The sequence below is a fragment of the Ranitomeya variabilis genome, chromosome 4 (assembly GCF_051348905.1).
Source record: "Ranitomeya variabilis isolate aRanVar5 chromosome 4, aRanVar5.hap1, whole genome shotgun sequence".
NCBI lineage: Eukaryota > Metazoa > Chordata > Amphibia > Anura > Dendrobatidae > Ranitomeya > Ranitomeya variabilis.
Window position 1 is genome coordinate 699878721 of NC_135235.1, and position 18956 is coordinate 699897676.

The window sequence follows — 18956 nt, forward strand, 5'->3', positions numbered from 1 at the left end:
CGGGCAGCGTTAGCCGCCGGGTGCAGCTAACACTGCCCATATGTAAAGCCGCACCACACACACACAGTCACAAAGTACTGCACACACAGCACAGCACCGCGCACACACACACACACACACACACACACACAGACTCACAGAGCAGCTTAGCTCACGGTAGAGGCTAAATCCAAGTCGGCTAAAGGACCTCTGCCCATGTGACCGGAAGGGGCGGCGCCTCTTCCTCCATAGAACAGACAGAGCACACACCAGGAAGCTGTGGATATCATGGCGGGATTTCGTGCAGGATTTGGTTTTGGAGTGTTTTTTGCAGGATTTGCCTCTTCCTCCGCAGAGCAGAGCAGACAGGAGGAGGCTGTGGATGTCATGGCTGGATTTCGAGGATTTTTGTGCAAGATTTGGGGTATTATGGGGGTCATTCTCCAAAGTCATAGATCAGGTAAGTGGGAGTCTGCCTGGGGAGAATGGGGTGATGTTGCTTGCATGGGGCTGCATGTGCATGCTGGTGGGGGGGTCTGCCTGGGGAGAATGGGGTGGTGTTGCTTGCATGGGGCTGCTGGGGAGAATGGGGTGTTGCTTGCATGGGGCTGCCTGGGGAGAATGGGGTGATGTTGCTTGCATGGGGCTGCCTGGGGAGAATGGGGTGATGTTGCTTGCATGGGGCTGCATGTGAATGCTGGTGGGGGGGGGTCTGCCTGGGGAGAATGGGGTGATGATGCTTGCATGGGGCTGCCTGGGGAGAATGGGGTGATGCTTGCATGGGGCTGCCTGGGGAGAATGGGGTGATGTTGCTTGCATGGGGCTGCCTGGGGAGAATGGGGTGATGTTGCTTGCATGGGGCTGCATGTGAATGCTGGTGGGGGGGGTCTGCCTGGGGAGAATGGGGTGGTGTTGCTTGCATGGGGCTGCTGGGGAGAATGGGGTGTTGCTTGCATGGGGCTGCCTGGGGAGAATGGGGTGATGCTTGCATGGGGCTGCCTGGGGTGAATGGGGTGATGTTGCTTGCATGGGGCTGCCTGGGGTGATGTTGCTTGCATGGGGCTGCCTGGGGAGAATGGGGTGATGCTTGCATGGGGCTGCTTGGGGAGAATGGGGTGATGATGCTTGCATGGGGCTGCCTGGGGAGAATGGGGTGATGATGCTTGCATGGGGCTGCCTGGGGAGAATGGGGTGATGATGCTTGCATGGGGCTGCCTGGGGAGAATGGGGTGATGATGCTTGCATGGGGCTGCATGCTGGAGGGGGGTGTGCCTGGGGAGAATGGGGTGATGTTGCTTGCATGGGGCTGCATGCTGGAGGGGGGTGTGCCTGGGGAAGGGTGACTGCATGCTGGGGGTCTCAGTGGGAAGGGGGTCATGTTCCTTGCTAGCGGTGCTGGGTGTCTGTTGGGAAGGGGGGCTGCAGGTCTCTGGGGAAGAGAGGCTGTGTGCTGGAGTCTCTGTTGGGATGGGGTCATGTTGCCTGCGTGGGGTATCTGCGTGCAGGGGGGTCTACCTGTAGAATGGGGCTGATGTTACTCGCATGGGTCTGTGTGGTGTGGGGGGCTGATGTCACGTGCTGTGCAGGTCAGTGTGTGTGATGTCACTTGCGGTGGGGGGTGCAGGGAAGTATAGTGCTACGTGTGTGGGGGCGAACAGGGGAGGGGATGAATGATGATGGAGATCTGAGGGATTGATATTACTTAGCATGAGAATCTCTGCCTGATGGTGAGGAGTCGGACCTGTTTTTTTTTTTTTTTTTTTCTTTTAATACATAAATCGTTTTCTCATTAATATTATTGGGGACACATTCTGTCAGGTTGATGACTGACCTATGACCTCTGGGAGCGAAACAGCTTTACAACAATGTCTCCAGATCCCTGGCTTTATTCTCCCCTCGCACGCTGTGCTGGTCAGTATTAGCCCGGTGGCACTGGTGTTAGCCACTACTTGTATCCAGTTTTCTGCATGATTTTCTCCAGTCACCTTCCACGACAGCAGTATCGGAGGATGTCTCCCCGCCCTAATAGGGGACAGGAAACAAAGAGGTTAAATACCCCTCCCCTTCCTGCAACCACCAGTGTTTTTCCTGTCCCCTATGGGGCATGAAGAGGTTCTCTGATAGTGCTGCCGTGGCCGGCGATCGGGAGCACTGTTACCTTTCTAGCCAGGCAGTCGAGGTCGGGGGCTCCGCTCTCCTCCTCTATCCAGACTGCTCCCATCTCCGTGACCTTCCACGCGACTTGGGACCCCTGCCCGCCCTACCCGCGCCTCTTTCGGGTGGCAAAGCAGGGCGGTGTGGTGCTCCGGGGTCCTTCTCAAGCTCCCCGGCTTCCTCCTCCCTCCATGCTGCTGCTGGAGCTGGCGCGCGCGCACCGGAAGTGACGTTCAGCCGAACTTCCGGGTTTTTCGCCGGCCCCTTGCGCCGCAGCTCCAGCGCGCGCCATTCAGCGTCCTGAGCCGGGACATGCAGTGGCGGCATGGACGGGGCGTCCCTGACCCCCCCCCCCCCATCAAACGGACACCTCGAGGGGGAGGAGCACCACCAATCTCACTGGGAGCCTCGGTAACCTATTTATTCCTGGCTAAGGAAGCCTCCAGGTAAGACCTCCTGTCTATACCCTCTATAGTCAGATCTCTGATATGGATGGCGACAAATCCCTTCACTCTGCTTCTGCAGAGCCCAGCGCTCACCCCCCTGCCGTAAGTAGTGGGATGATGTCCCTTGCTGTCCATTTTTCTAAAATCAAGCGACTTAGTCCGTCTTCTCTCTCTCTCCTTTAGGGAGACAAGACTTCTGCCCCTAAGAAGGTGCCCAGTCGCAAGTGTGCTGCATGTGCGTCCAAGCTTCCCTCCACATATAAAAAGAAGCTCTGCCAGCCATGCACAGACGAGGTTCTGCGTGCTGAACAGCCCTCTCTTATGGACATCATCAGGACTCTCATCAGGCAGGAAGTTCAATCTTCCATGGCGACCTTCTCCCAGCCCCCGACACCACAGCCTCCTCCTGCAAAAAAAAGGAAAATAGCCCCTGTAGTCTCTGACTCTGACTCAGGAGAAGTGCATACTTCTGACTCAGGGGACCGTTGGGAGAATGAGAGTTCTGCCTCTACCTCTGCTCCCAAATCAGACAACAAAAAGTATCTCTTTTCCTCCGAGGATTTGGAGGAATTAGTGTCTATGATGAGGGGCACCATGGGGGTGGAGGAGGAGGTGGAGGGCCATTCTGTACAGGATGACATGTTTGGGGGGTTAAAGCCCAAATCGGTAAAGGGATTCCCCATACACAAAAATATAGAAAGCCTCATCCTCCATGAGTGGGGCCTTCCAGAGAAAGGGTTAAATGTGCCATCAGAACTCAAGAACCGTTTTCCCTTGGAAGGAGACTGTTCTCTTTTCGAAATGCCCAAGGTTGATGTCCAGGTTTCAAGGGTAACCAAAAAAACGGCCCTGCCTTTTGAAGATTCCTCCCAGCTAAAAGATCCCATGGATCGCAAAACTGAGAGTTTATTAAGAAAATCCTGGGAGACTTCAACTAACCTACTGAGGTCCAACGTGGCATCAACATGTGTAGCCAGATCCCTGTTCCTCTGGCTGCGTACATTGGAAAATCACCTGGTGCAGGGTACACCCAGAGAAGAGATTCTTAATTCTCTTCCTCTGCTCCAAAGGGCAACCGGATTCCTCGCGGACGCCTCCGCAGAATCAGTACGGGTTGCCGCTAAATCAGCGGTTCTCACTAATTCCGCTAGAAGAGCTTTGTGGCTTAAATCCTGGGGAGGTGATATTACCTCAAAGTCTAAGCTTTGCGGTATACCTTTCCAGGGTCATTATGTATTTGGGCCAGTCCTGGACGAAATCTTGGACAAAGCTTCGGATAAGAAGGTCCTTCCGGAACAAAAGAACCCTAAGAAGCGTTTTTTTCGTCCCCCCCATGACCAAACCCCCCAGCAGAATTACAGGGGTAAGGGCAAATCAGGACGATGGAGTTACCCCAAGGGAGGAAAAGCCAGAAACATCCTGGTCCCCCAACCGACTCAGGCCTCTGAAAAACAATGACTGCCCTCCGGTCGGGGGTCGACTCTCGGGATTCCTCTCCCAGTGGCAGGTGATTACCACAAACCAGTGGGTCCTACGTACCATACGGGAGGGACTAAGGTTGGAGTTCGAGAGTCCTCCTCCCCATCGTCTGTCTATCACTTCCCTACAATCCCCAGGACTTCGGGAAATTTTGATGCCGGATATCCTAGGCCTGCTTTGAGCGAAGGTGATCTCCCAGGTACCACATCGGGAAATAGGAGAAGGTCACTATTCCCACCTCTTCGTGGTGAAAAAACCCTCAGGGAAACATCACATCATTATCAACCTGAAACCTCTAAATCAGGTAATAAAATACCGGAGATTCAAAATGGAATCGATCAGATCAGCAATCCCGCTGATCGGTCAGGACTGGGTGATGGCGACGCTGGACCTGAGGGATGCATACTATCATGTGCCAATACACCCAGACCACAGAAGATTCCTCAGGTTCGCGATCTCCCAAAACAAACGGGTCAGCCATTACCAATTCAACGTCCTCCCGTTCGGAGTCTCGTCGGCTCCACGAGTCTTCTCCAAGATCATGACAGAAGCGGTAATCTTTATTCGTCAACAGGGGATCTGTGTCATACCATACCTGGACGATTTTCTTATCATCGCTCCATCCGCTTCACGTCTCAATCAGGATATGACAAGAGTCCTCGACATTCTAGAATCTCTCGGGTGGATCCCGAACCTGGAGAAATCAGACCTCCAGCCTTCACCACAGAAGAAATTCCTAGGAATCCTTCTGGATTCGGAGAAGAGAATGTCCTTTCTACCCGAGGACCGTCAGACCGATCTTGTCCGCAGGATCTCCAGGTTCAGAGATCAAAGAGCCCCGACTCTAAGAAACTCTATGTCAGTCCTGGGTTCATTGACATCCTGCATTCAAGCAGTCTCCTGGGCACAAGCCCATACGAGAATACTTCAATCACACATCCTGGCATACTCAAGAGGACATCAGATGGCCTTAACCAGGAAGATTCCCCTTCCCTCGCATGTGAGATCCTCTCTGTTATGGTGGCTGAACCCCCAGAATCTACACCGAGGAGTCAGCTGGGATCAGCTTCCCCTCAGAGTTCTCACAACAGACGCAAGTCAGAGAGGTTGGGGCGCCGTGATAGAAGGCTTCCACTTCCAGGGGTTGTGGGCCCCAGATGTGAGACGCAGTTCCTCAAATCTGAGGGAATTGAAAGCGGTGGAAGAGGCGCTAAAAGCCGCATCTATCATCATCCAGGGCTACCATGTCCGGGTGATGTCCGACAATATGACCACCGTGGCATATCTCCGACACCAAGGGGGCACAGGACACTCGAACCTGAAGCTGACTGCTGGAAGGATTTTTTCCTGGGCAGAAAACCACCTGATGTCAATCTCGGCAGTTCATATAAGGGGATTGGACAATTCCCAGGCGGATTATCTCAGCCGGAGAGACTTCCATCCAGGGGAATGATCTCTAAACCAGGAGGTATTCCTAGCCCTGGTCCAAAGGTGGGGAACTCCCGATGTGGACCTATTTGCCAGCATTCAGAACACAAAATCAAACACCTTCTTCTCCCTGACCCCCTCAAACGGGACACTAGGACTGGACGCGTTCTCCCACCCCTGGGAGTTTACCCTGGCATATGCTTTTCCACCAATACCATTGCTACCCAGGACGTTGCAGAAGATCCGGACGGATCAGGTCACAACGATTTTGGTGGCCCCATTATGGCCAGGAAGGAGCTGGTTCAGCGCACTAACTGGCATGTGTCTAGAAGGCCCGATTCCGCTACCACAGAGACACGACCTTCTTCAACAGGGTCCCCTGACCCATCCAGACCTACACAAACTAAAGTTGACAGCCTGGTTACTGAAGCCGAGATCCTGAGAGCCAGAGGACTCTCGCAGGAAGTAATCGAAACCCTACAGAAAAGTAGGAAGCCAATAACGAACGCCATTTATGGCAAGATATGGAAGAAATTTTCATCATGGTGTGCCCCGAACAGACCGGATCCTTTCAACCCAAATATTGCGCAGATTCTTTAATTCCTACAGAAGGGCTTAGAGCTGGGTCTTTCACCAAGTACCCTAAAGGTTCAGGTGTCAGCTCTTGGTGCTTTCTTTGACCGGGATCTAGCAAGTCATCGATGGGTGAAACGATTCATATCATCGGCAACCAGAATCCGTCCGAAACTCCAGATCCATACCCCACCTTGGGACTTAAACCTGGTGCTAAAGGGTCTGACCGGGGACCCCTTTGAACCCCTTTCAGCATCTAGCTTAAAGATCTTAACCCTCAAAACGGTCTTTCTGGTAGCTATCACTACTGCCAGGCGTATAGGGGAGTTACAAGCCTTATCGATTCAGGAACCATTCCTGACTATAACTACGGATAGTATAATCCTCAAATTAGACCCGTCCTTTACACCTAAGGTAGCTTCAAGCTTTCACAGAAATCAGGACATCATATTACCTTCTTTCTGTCCCAATCCCTCTAATCCTAAAGAGGAGGTCTTTCACACCCTGGACGTCCGCAGGGTGGTCCTATTCTACCTCCAGCAAACGGAGGACTGGAGGTTGGATCAAAACCTGTTCATCCAGTGGTCAGGGCGTAATAAGGGCAAGAAGGCAGCCAAAAGCACAATCGCTAATTGGATAAAGCAGGCCATTAGCCTAGCATACTCTTCTCAAAAGCTATCACCCCCAGCTTCTCTGAAGGCCCACTCTACCCGCTCAGTCTCAACCTCCTGGGCAGAAAGGGGAAGCGCATCAGCAGAGCAGATTTGCAGAGCCGCCACCTGGTCGTCAATACACACGTTTACCAGGCACTACAGGCTCAACTTCAACAGGAATCTAACGTTCGGCAGACGTGTTCTGCAGGCGGTTGTCCCTCCCTAAAGAAATTAGCGGTTGGTATCACTCCGATACTGCTGTCGTGGAAGATGACTGGAGAAAATAGAATTAGTTCTTACCGGTAATTCGGTTTCTAGGAACCTTCCACGACAGCACTAATTTCCCTCCCTATCTGTTTTATAAATTTATGATTCCTGCACTTAAATGGTAACTATACATGCTACTGTGTCCAGAAAAAACACTGGTGGTTGCAGGAAGGGGAGGGGTATTTAACCTCTTTGTTTCCTGTCCCCTATTAGGGCGGGGAGACATCCTCCGATACTGCTGTCGTGGAAGGTTCCTAGAAACCGAATTACCGGTAAGAACTAATTCTATTTTTTTTCTGTTTTATTCTAGGTATTGTGACTTTTCCCCATCCTGTGCCCCCCAGAGCAGTGACCTCCCTGCAGATGTCATTTCATCACTGGACTTCTTTTCACCAAGTGGAATGGCGGTGCCCCCACAATCCATGTGAGGACCCAAAGGGATGACACTGTGGGCGTCTGATAATGTCAGATAGATGAGTATAATTACTAAAAAAAAAACAAAAAAAACCCTTTTTCTCGATTTGCTCTCCCTCTGTCTCCCCGCTCTCCCTCTGTCTCCCCGCTCTCCCATGGTGTGCTAAGCCCACCAGCATCAGGGGCTTATCTACATCATTCTGTAATCCTGTAGTTAAGCCTCCAATGTATCCTAAAAGATGAGAAAGAGGTCATATTATACTCACACGGGCGGTCCGATCCAAGTCGTGGTCCGGTCCTGGGCCTCCCATCTTGATAGGATGACTTCCTCTTCTTGTCTTCACGCTGCGGTGCGCAGGCGCCGGGAAAGGTCAGAGAGGCCTGGGGCCTGCACACTGCAGTACTTTGTGCTGGAGCCGCAGCGTGAAGACACGAAGAGGACGTTATCTGATGAAGATAGGAGGCGCCAGAGCGGACCGCGGTGCCCATCGGACAGGACCGGGACTGTCCCTGGGTGAGTATAATATAACCTCTTTTTCTCATTTTTTAGGATACATCGGAGGCTTACCTACAGCATTACAGAATGCATTACAGAATGCTGTAGATAAGCCCCTGATGCTGGTGGGCTTAGCTAGCCCTCGATTTTGGGGGTGACAGGTTGCCTTTAAGCACCACAATACAATTTTTGCAGCTAAAGCACAGGGGACTTTGGTACAAAATGTGTTTTTCTTTTTTGTAATTAATCTGTCTTTAATGTTTAATTCCTTGTTTTGATTTCTAAAACTCTTTATTATTGATTTGTATGTATGCATACTTATATATTTCTCGTTTTTATTTCTAACTATTTGACTTGTAATAAACTTGTTTGACAGCTATGAGTTGAAATTTCATTTCCTTGCTGATTTACATACTATGGGATAATGGGGAAGAGACAAAAGGTCGGGGGTGCAGCAGCTCTGGTGGTGGTGAGGCAGCAGAATGGTTATTGCAGGCTGTAGGCTTTCCTGAAGAGGTGGGTTTTCAGGTTCTGTCTGAAGGATCCAAGGGTGGTGGATAATCGGACGTGTTGAGGCGTGGAATTCGAGAGGATGGGGGATATTGGGGAGAAATCTTGGAGGCGGTTGTGTGAGAAATAAGTGTGGAGGAGAGTAGGAGGTCTTGGGAGGATTGAAGATTACTTGAGGGAAGATATTGGGAGATTAGTTCAGAGATATATGGAGGGGACAGGTTGTGGATGGCTTTGTAAATCAGTGTTAGTAGTTTGAACTGGATTCGTTGTGGAATTGGGAGCCAGTGGAGGGATTTGCAGAGGGGAGAAGCAGGGGAGTAGCGAGGAGAGAGGTGGATTAGCTGGGCAGCAGAGTTGAGGACAGACTGGAGTGGTGCAAGAGAGTTAGCGGGGAGGCCACAGAGGAGGATGTTGCAGTAGTCGAGGCGAGAGATGATGAGGGCATGCACAAGCGTTTTAGTAGATTGAGAGCAGAGGAAGGGACGGATTCTGGCAATATGTTTGAGTTGGAGGTGGCAAGAGTTTGGACGTGCGGTTTGATGGACAGAGCAGAGTCGAGAGTTACTGTGAGGCAGCGGATTTCAGGTGTGGGAGAGAGCGTGACGCTGTTTACCATAATAGATAGATCAGGTAGGGGGGATACGTGAGATGGAGGAAAGATGAGTTTGGCATTGTCTACATTGAGTTTTAGGAAGCGAGAGGTGAAGGAGGATATGGCTGATAGACACTTCGGGATTCTGGACAGCAGAGAGGTGACATCTGGGCAAGAGAGGTAGATCTGAGTGTCATCAGCATACAGGTGATACTGGAAGCCATGGGACTTTATGAGTTATCCTAGGCCAAGGGTATAGATGGAAAAAAGTAGGGGCCCCAGGACAGAGCCTTGAGGGACTCCAACAGAGAGAGGGCGGAATAAGCCAATACAGTCTGCTGTACCTGCGCAACGACCGCAGAGTTGCCCAGATCATACCCCTACTGATTACTGGGTGGCCACCCTGCTGGATCCCTGCTGCAAAGACAAAGTACCATTATTACTTCCGTCACTGGAGCGGGATGGCAAAATGTGTGAATACAAGCACATGCTGGTAGGGGCACTACTGACGGCATTCCCACCTGACAGAAGAAACACAAGGCAGAGGAGGAGGAAGTCGCCAACGCAGCTGGGGCACCACCTCAGAAGGGAGGGTTAACATGGCTAAAATGTGAAAACAAATTCATCAGCATGACACAGCATCCAGCACCACCATCTGATACGGTCTATACAAATAGGTGCCAGCGTTATATGTTGTGAATTTGGATTCTGGGCTCCCCCGGTGGCTACTGGTGGAATTGAACTGGTGTTTTCATCTTCTCTGTTCACCTGTTCCCATCAAGATGTGGGAGTCGCTATATAACCTTGCTGCTCTGTTAGTTGCTTGCCGGTCAACAATGTTATCAGAAGCCTCTCTGTGCTTGTTCCTGCTCCTAGACAACTACTAGATAAGTTGGACTCTTGTCCATGTTTGTTTTTGCATTTTTGTTCCAGTTCACAGCTGTAGTTTCGTTACTGTGTCTGGAAAGCTCTTGTGAACAGGAATTGCCACTCTGGTGTTATGAGTTAATGCCAGAGTTTTAAAGTAATTCCTGGATGGTATTTTGATAGGGTTTTCAGCTGACCATGAAAGTGTCCTTTCTGTCTTCTGCTATGTAGTAAGTGGACCTCAAATTTGCTAAACCTATTTTCATACTACGTTTGTTATTTCATCTTAATTCACCGCCAATACATGTGGGGGGCCTCTGTCTCCTTTCGGGGTATTTCTCTAGAGGTGAGCTAGGACTATATTTTCCTCTGCTAGCATTATTTAGTCCTCCGGCTGGTGCTGGGCATCTAGAATCAACGTAGGCATGCTACCCGGCCACTGCTAGTTGTGCGTTAGGTTTAGTTCATGGTCAGCTCAGTTCCCATCTTCCAAGAGCTAGTTCCTATATATGCTGATGCTATGTTCTCTTGCCATTGAGAACATGACAGTTTGACCGGCCCACAAAGTGTTAATTGTTTGGGCTGAAGCAGGAGAAAAAGAAGTGTTTAAGGGAATTTTTATTTTTTTTTTCCCCTCAGAGTTTTGCTGCCTAGCCCTTAATTGCTGTCTAGCTGCTTCTTACCTCCTCTTAACCCTTGAATGGCTCTGTGTCCACCTGTTTGTAATGGATCTTCAGAGTGTAACTGCAGGTTTGAATAATCTCGCCACGAAGGTACAAAATTTGCAAGACTTTGTTTGTCATGCACCTGTATCTGAGCCGAGAATTCCTTGGCCGGAATTTTTCTCGGGGAATAGATCTGGGTTTCAGAATTTTCGAAATAATTGCAAATTATTTTTGTCCCTGAAATTTCGCTCTGCCGGAGACCCTGCACAGCAGGTCAGGATTGTGATTTCCTTGCTCCGGGGCGACCCTCAAGACTGGGCTTTTTCATTGACACCAGGGGATCCTGCGTTGCTCAATGTGGATGCGTTTTTTCTGGCCTTGGGGTTGCTTTATGACGAACCTCATTTGGAGCTTCAGGCAGAAAAAACTTTGATGTCCCTATCTCAGGGGCAAGATGAAGCGGAAATTTACTGCCAAAGATTCCGTAAATGGTCTGTGCTTACTCAGTGGAATGAGTGCGCCCTGGCGGCGACTTTCAGAGAGGGTCTCTCTGATGCCATTAAGGATGTTATGGTGGGGTTCCCTGTGCCTGCGGGTCTGAATGAGTCCATGACAATGGCTATTCAGATCGATAGGCGTTTGCGGGAGCGCAAACCAGTGCACCATCTGGCGGTGTCCACTGAGAAGTCGCCAGAGAGTATGCAGTGTGATAGAATTCTGTCCCGAAGCGAGCGGCAGAATTTTAGACGGAAAAATGGGTTGTGTTTCTATTGTGGTGATTCTACTCATGTTATATCAGCATGCTCTAAGCGCACTAAAAAGCTTGATAAATCTGTTTCCATTTGCACCTTACCGTCTAAGTTTATTCTATCTGTGACCTTGATTTGCTCTTTGTCATCTATTACCACGGACGCCTATGTCGACTCTGGCGCCGCTTTGAGTCTTATGGATTGGTCCTTTGCCAAACGCTGTGGGTATGATTTAGAGCCTTTGGAGACTCTTATTCCTCTGAAGGGGATTGACTCCACCCCATTGGCTAATAATAAACCACAATACTGGACACAAGTAACTATGCGTATTAATCCGGATCACCAGGAGATTATTCGCTTTCTGGTGCTGTATAATCTACATGATGATTTGGTGCTAGGATTGCCTTGGCTGCAATCTCACAACCCAGTCCTCGACTGGAGAGCTATGTCTGTGTTGAGCTGGGGATGTAAGGGGGCTCATGGGGATGTACCTGTGGTTTCCATTTCATCATCTTTTCCCTCTGAAATTCCTGAGTTCCTGTCTGACTATCGTGACGTCTTTGAAGAATCCAAGCTTGGTTCATTACCTCCGCACCGAGAGTGCGATTGTGCCATAGATTTAATCCCGGGTAGTAAATACCCAAAGGGTCGTTTATTTAATCTGTCTGTGCCTGAACATGCTGCTATGCGAGAATATATAAAGGAGTCCTTGGAAAAGGGACATATTCGTCCATCGTCATCTCCCTTAGGAGCCGGTTTTTTCTTTGTGTCAAAAAAAGACGGCTCTTTGAGACCATGTATCGATTATCGGCTTTTGAATAAAATCACTGTAAAATATCAATACCCATTGCCGTTGCTGACTGATTTGTTTGCTCGCATAAAGGGGGCCAAGTGGTTCTCTAAGATTGACCTTCGTGGGGCGTATAATTTGGTGCGAATCAGACAGGGGGATGAGTGGAAAACCGCATTTAATACGCCCGAGGGCCACTTTGAGTATTTAGTGATGCCTTTTGGTCTTTCAAATGCTCCGTCAGTTTTCCAGTCCTTTATGCATGATATTTTTCGCGATTATTTGGATAAATTTATGATTGTGTATCTGGATGATATTCTGATTTTTTCGGATGACTGGGACTCTCATGTCCAGCAAGTCAGGAGGGTTTTCCAGGTTTTGCGGTCTAATTCTTTGTGTGTGAAGGGTTCTAAGTGTGTTTTTGGGGTACAGAGGATTTCCTTTTTGGGATATATTTTTTCTCCCTCTTCCATTGAAATGGATCCTGTCAAGGTTCAAGCTATTTGTGATTGGACGCAGCCCTCTTCTCTTAAGAGTCTTCAGAAATTTTTGGGCTTTGCTAACTTTTATCGTCGATTTATTGCTGGTTTTTCGGATATTGCTAAGCCATTGACCGATTTGACTAAGAAGGGTGCTGATGTTGCTGATTGGTCCCCTGACGCTGTGGAGGCCTTTCGGGAGCTTAAGCGCCGTTTTTCCTCTGCCCCTGTGTTGCGTCAGCCTGATGTTGCTCTACCTTTTCAGGTTGAGGTCGACGCTTCTGAGATCGGAGCTGGGGCAGTGTTGTCGCAGAAAAGTTCTGACTGCTCCGTGATGAGGCCTTGTGCCTTCTTTTCCCGTAAATTTTCGCCCGCTGAGCGGAATTATGATGTTGGGAATCGGGAGCTTTTGGCCATGAAGTGGGCTTTTGAGGAGTGGCGCCATTGGCTTGAGGGGGCCAGACATCAGGTGGTGGTATTGACTGACCACAAAAACTTGATTTATCTTGAGACCGCCAGGCGCCTGAATCCTAGACAGGCGCGCTGGTCATTATTTTTCTCTCGATTTAATTTTGTGGTGTCATACCTACCGGGTTCTAAGAATGTTAAGGCGGATGCCCTTTCTAGGAGTTTTGAGCCTGACTCGCCTGGTAACTCTGAGCCCACAGGTATCCTTAAGGATGGAGTGGTATTGTCAGCCGTTTCTCCAGACCTGCGGCGGGCCTTGCAGGAGTTTCAGGCGGATAGACCGGATCGTTGCCCACCTGATAAACTGTTTGTTCCTGATGATTGGACCAGTAGAGTCATCTCTGAGGTTCATTCTTCTGCGTTGGCAGGTCATCCTGGCATTTTTGGTACCAGGGATTTGGTGGCAAGGTCCTTCTGGTGGCCTTCCCTGTCACGAGATGTGCGAGGCTTTGTGCAGTCTTGTGACGTTTGTGCTCGGGCCAAGCCTTGTTGCTCTCGGGCTAGTGGATTATTGTTGCCCTTGCCCATTCCTAAGAGGCCTTGGACGCACATCTCGATGGATTTTATTTCAGATCTGCCTGTTTCTCAGAAGATGTCTGTCATCTGGGTGGTGTGTGACCGTTTCTCTAAGATGGTCCATTTGGTTCCTCTGCCCAAGTTGCCTTCTTCTTCCGAGTTGGTTCCTCTGTTTTTTCAAAATGTTGTTCGTTTGCATGGTATTCCTGAGAATATCATTTCTGACAGAGGGACCCAATTCGTGTCTAGATTTTGGCGGGCATTCTGTGCTAGGATGGGCATAGATTTATCTTTTTCGTCCGCTTTCCATCCTCAGACGAATGGCCAGACCGAGCGGACTAATCAGACCCTGGAGACATATCTGAGGTGTTTTGTGTCTGCTGACCAGGATGATTGGGTTGCTTTTTTGCCATTGGCAGAGTTCGCTCTCAATAATCGGGCCAGCTCTGCCACTTTGGTGTCCCCGTTTTTCTGTAATTCGGGGTTTCATCCTCGATTTTCCTCTGGTCAGGTGGAATCTTCGGATTGTCCTGGAGTGGATGCTGTGGTGGAGAGATTGCATCAGATCTGGGGGCAGGTGGTGGACAATTTGAGGTTGTCCCAGGAGAAGACTCAGCTTTTTGCCAACCGCCACCGTCGTGTTGGTCCTCGGCTTTGTGTTGGGGATTTGGTGTGGTTGTCTTCTCGTTTTGTCCCTATGAGGGTCTCTTCTCCTAAGTTTAAGCCTCGGTTCATCGGCCCGTATAAGATATTGGAGATTCTTAACCCTGTTTCCTTCCGTTTGGACCTCCCTGCATCCTTCTCTATTCATAACGTTTTTCATCGGTCATTATTGCGCAGGTATGAGGTACCGGTTGTGCCTTCCGTTGAGCCTCCTGCTCCGGTGTTGGTTGAGGGTGAGTTGGAGTACGTTGTGGAGAAAATCTTAGACTCTCGTGTTTCCAGACGGAGACTCCAGTATCTGGTCAAGTGGAAGGGATACGGCCAGGAGGATAATTCTTGGGTGAATGCATCTGATGTTCATGCCTCTGATCTGGTTCGTGCCTTTCATAGGGCCCATCCTGATCGCCCTGGTGGTTCTGGTGAGGGTTCGGTGCCCCCTCCTTGAGGGGGGGGTACTGTTGTGAATTTGGATTCTGGGCTCCCCCGGTGGCTACTGGTGGAATTGAACTGGTGTTTTCATCTTCTCTGTTCACCTGTTCCCATCAAGATGTGGGAGTCGCTATATAACCTTGCTGCTCTGTTAGTTGCTTGCCGGTCAACAATGTTATCAGAAGCCTCTCTGTGCTTGTTCCTGCTCCTAGACAACTACTAGATAAGTTGGACTCTTGTCCATGTTTGTTTTTGCATTTTTGTTCCAGTTCACAGCTGTAGTTTCGTTACTGTGTCTGGAAAGCTCTTATGAACAGGAATTGCCACTCTGGTGTTATGAGTTAATGCCAGAGTTTTAAAGTAATTTCTGGATGGTGTTTTGATAGGGTTTTCAGCTGACCATGAAAGTGTCCTTTCTGTCTTCTGCTATGTAGTAAGTGGACCTCAAATTTGCTAAACCTATTTTCATACTACGTTTGTTATTTCATCTTAATTCACCGCCAATACATGTGGGGGGCCTCTGTCTCCTTTCGGGGTATTTCTCTAGAGGTGAGCTAGGACTAATATTTTCCTCTGCTAGCATTATTTAGTCCTCCGGCTGGTGCTGGGCATCTAGAATCAACGTAGGCATGCTACCCGGCCACTGCTAGTTGTGCGTTAGGTTTAGTTCATGGTCAGCTCAGTTCCCATCTTCCAAGAGCTAGTTCCTATATATGCTGATGCTATGTTCTCTTGCCATTGAGAACATGACAGTTATAACAACATGGTGGAAGAGTACATGTCAATGTCCACACGTCTGCATGTACTAAGTGATGGGTCTGCCCATTTAACTTCTTGGTTTCCAAACTGGACACATGGCCTAGGCTTATACTTTTAGACTTGGAAGTGCCGGCATGCCCCGTGGCAAGTGTAATGTTGGAACATGTGTTTATCACAGCAGGGGATATAATCACACATAGGCGCATCCACCTGTCCAAAGCCAACGTGGGCACTCTCGCATTCATTAAAAGAAACCAGGAGTGGAGTCCACAGGACTTGTCTGTACCTTTGGCAAACAAGACAAATGTACCATCTGCACCCAGACATTGTTATATTTTATTTGCCATTTGTTTTATTTTGGGGCCTTACCAAAAAGGAAGAGAAATAAAATCCGCAAAAATAATGTTGGATACCATCAGGCCTGCCTCTTCCATCTACACTGCAATGTCCACCTCCTGCTAGTCCACCTACACCACCACCTCCTCCACTAGGATATCCGACTACTGTATCTACATTGTTCTTTTTTATTTTATACTATGTTCTTCTAAGTGCTGTCCCTAAAAAAAAAAAAAAAAAAAAAAAAAAAAAAAAATTAATAAACCACCCCCTCAAAAAAAACTTGGATACCTCATCCTCTGCCTCTTCCACCTTCATCGCCACATTCGCCTCAAGCTCATCCACCTACTACACCTCCTCCTACATTTGGACCTATGCCTCTTTTATCAAGATTATTATTATTACTTTTTATTCTGTTATTTTAAGTGATCTTACTATCCATATTTGTTTTCAGGGCTGTTGTCCTGCTTACCCCCTTTTTGTTCCATTTTACACCTTTACCGCTTACTACCCCCATTTTACAGCACGAAAGTTCGAGACCACATTGGCTGTGAGCTGGTCTCATTCTGCTGGAAAGGGCCCAACAAACATTTACCTTTTCAGCCTATTAATCAGTGAACAGCTGTCTGCTTTTTCTTAGCTGGTTATTAAAAAATGGGTGGACTCACCCAAAAAATTAATTGGGGCCCCCTCCATTTTTAATAACAAGCTAAGGCAAAACAGACAGCTAAGGGCTGATATTAAAAAGCTGTGAAGGTCCATGGATATTGGCCCCTACCAACACTAATAAGACTAGTCCTCAGCCGCATGAGAAATGGAGCATCTATTAGAAGCGCTAATTCTTGAGCATCAACTCAGCTCTTCCTGATTGCATGTGTGCAGTGGCAATTGGGGTAATCTATACAGCTCTGGCCAAAATTAAGAAACCACCACATCAAAACCCTGTAATGGGCAGCCCATTCTCCAGACCTGAACCCAATTGGAAAACTTGGAATGTAATCAAGAGGATGATGGATCTTCACAAGCCATCAAACAAAGAAGAACTGCTTACATTTTTGCGCCAGAAGCAGTGTGAAACACTGCTGGAAAGCATGCCAAGATGCATGTAAGCTGTGATTAAAAATTATGGTTATTACACAAAATATTAATTTCTGAATAGTGATGGGCGAACACTAAAATGCGCGGGTGCTCGTTGCTCGGGTCGAGCAAATTGGAATACTCGGGTACTCGGCCAGAACAGCGAACCCAATATAAGTCTACGGGAGACCCGAGTATTTTTACTGCGATCCCCCCCGGGGGTCCTTTTTAATTTCTAAAAACATCTGAAAATGATGGAAACACTGCTCAAAAGACACAGGAACATCATGGGGATCGCCCCTGGAAGAAATCCTGACTCCTAGTTCACAGCCTTAATCATTTTTTTCTGAGATTCATGCGATTTTTCCCGGTGCCACAAAAAACACATTAAAACGAAACCAAAACGGGTTTTGCTGGGAAATATGTCAAGGTACATCCTTTGTAGGTTAATCACTTGCCTGTAAGGTCAAATATTTAACCCCAGACCGAAAATTTCCTCCCCCACTTGGGCTTAGTTCAGACGCAGCGTTTTTGAAGCGTTTTTCAACTTTAACATTGCATTCAACCACAACAAATGCATTCACTGGGAAATGTCAAAAATACTTTTCAAAATTTATTTTACAATTGCAAGGTAAGGATGCATTCCAACTAGTGCTGGGGTCCGCCAGGAGGGGATCCGTAATGGATCTGACCTCCTGGTGACCCCAGCTAAGGCTGGCGGAATCCCGCCATTCCGGCAGCCTTAGACTACTTTCACACTAGCGTTTTTTTCAATACGTCGCAATGCGTCGTTTTGGCAAAAAAACGCATCCTGCAAAAGTGTTTGCAGGATGCGTTTTTTTCCCATTGACTAACATTAGCGACGCATTTGCGACGCATTGACACACGTCGCAACCGTCGTGCGACGGTTGCGCCGTGTTGTGGCGGACCGTCGGCTGCAAAAAACGTTGCTTGTAACGTTTTTTGCGGCCGACGGACCGCCATTTCCGACCGCGCATGCGCGGCCGGAACTCCGCCCCCACCTCCTCGCACCTCACAATGGGGCAGCGGATGCGCTGGAAAAATGCATCCGCTGCCCCCGTTGTGCGGCGCAGAGAACGCTAGCGTCGGTAACCTCGGCCCGACGCTAGTGTGAAAGTAGCCTTAGCTGGAGTTACTAGGAGGTCAGATCCATTATGGATCCCCTTCTGGCGAACCCCAGCGCTACTGGGAACATAGCCTAAGATGTGTATATTTTAAAACATAATTATGTGCATAAAACAACAAAAAAGTAAGTAAACGGGCACGCCAAATATAGGCATTCTATATGCAATTTTTTTATGAAAACATTTTTTGGTTGTAGCAAACTTGGTGCAGGAATATTTATTTGTAACTTTACATATTCCCCCGACAATTCTCGCATATTATTTTTTCGGCTGAATGTTCCTTGCATACATTTTGTCCGCAAGTAGAACAGAAACGCTCCGATTTTCTTTCCTTCTTTGCTGGACAAATATAGCAGCGCTGTCATGCAGAATCCACACTCTTCCCAGCAATAGCAGAGTCATAAAAGTTCTTCCCCAGCAACAATACAGACAAAAAGACTGAGTATCACATGAAAACCTAGTACAGGACTAAAAGGCCCCAGGTGCGTGAATATGGGGTAGTCCCAAAAAAAGGTTGTTATACCGAAATGTCTGTAACATAAAAATATATGAATAACTGGAAATTACTAACCACTATATACCTGAGGATTACCTAGATTTTCAAAATTCTAACTAAAGTACTTTTACAGAAAATAGAAAACATGTAACCTGTCAGGCCTGCGAGGCCCCAGGTATGCGTTCTAGGGTTAAACTGAGATATCATGGAGTCATCAGACGAGTGGCCATAAACCACTAGAAAATAAAAGCCACAAGGATTTAGATCAAACCACCACAGGCAGAGTTTCAGTAAACCTTAATGTTTTACAATGACAAACAGCAAACATATAGAGGCTTTGAACTGTTTCTGAAGTGAGAAAACAAACATTTATCAAGATTGTGTCACTATGAGCATTGTCTGTCACATCTGTAAATGTTTTACAAGACATGCAGCTATGTGATTGTCTGAATGCATTCGGTGTACAGTATTTCAATCTTGTTTACAAATCGCCATTTGTATATTCGCCATTTGTACATTTGAG

At 48.3% G+C, this 18956-nt stretch overlaps 1 long non-coding RNA gene across 1 annotated transcript; it reads left to right on the top strand.

Moving 5' to 3' along the window:
* The first annotated feature begins 330 nt into the window (after positions 1-330).
* On the top strand, positions 331-8272 carry LOC143766422 (uncharacterized). The gene is made up of 3 exons (XR_013213567.1): positions 331-439; positions 1798-1890; positions 7290-8272. It is a non-coding gene; the product is annotated as an uncharacterized LOC143766422 (long non-coding RNA).
* The last annotated feature ends 10684 nt before the right edge of the window (positions 8273-18956 follow it).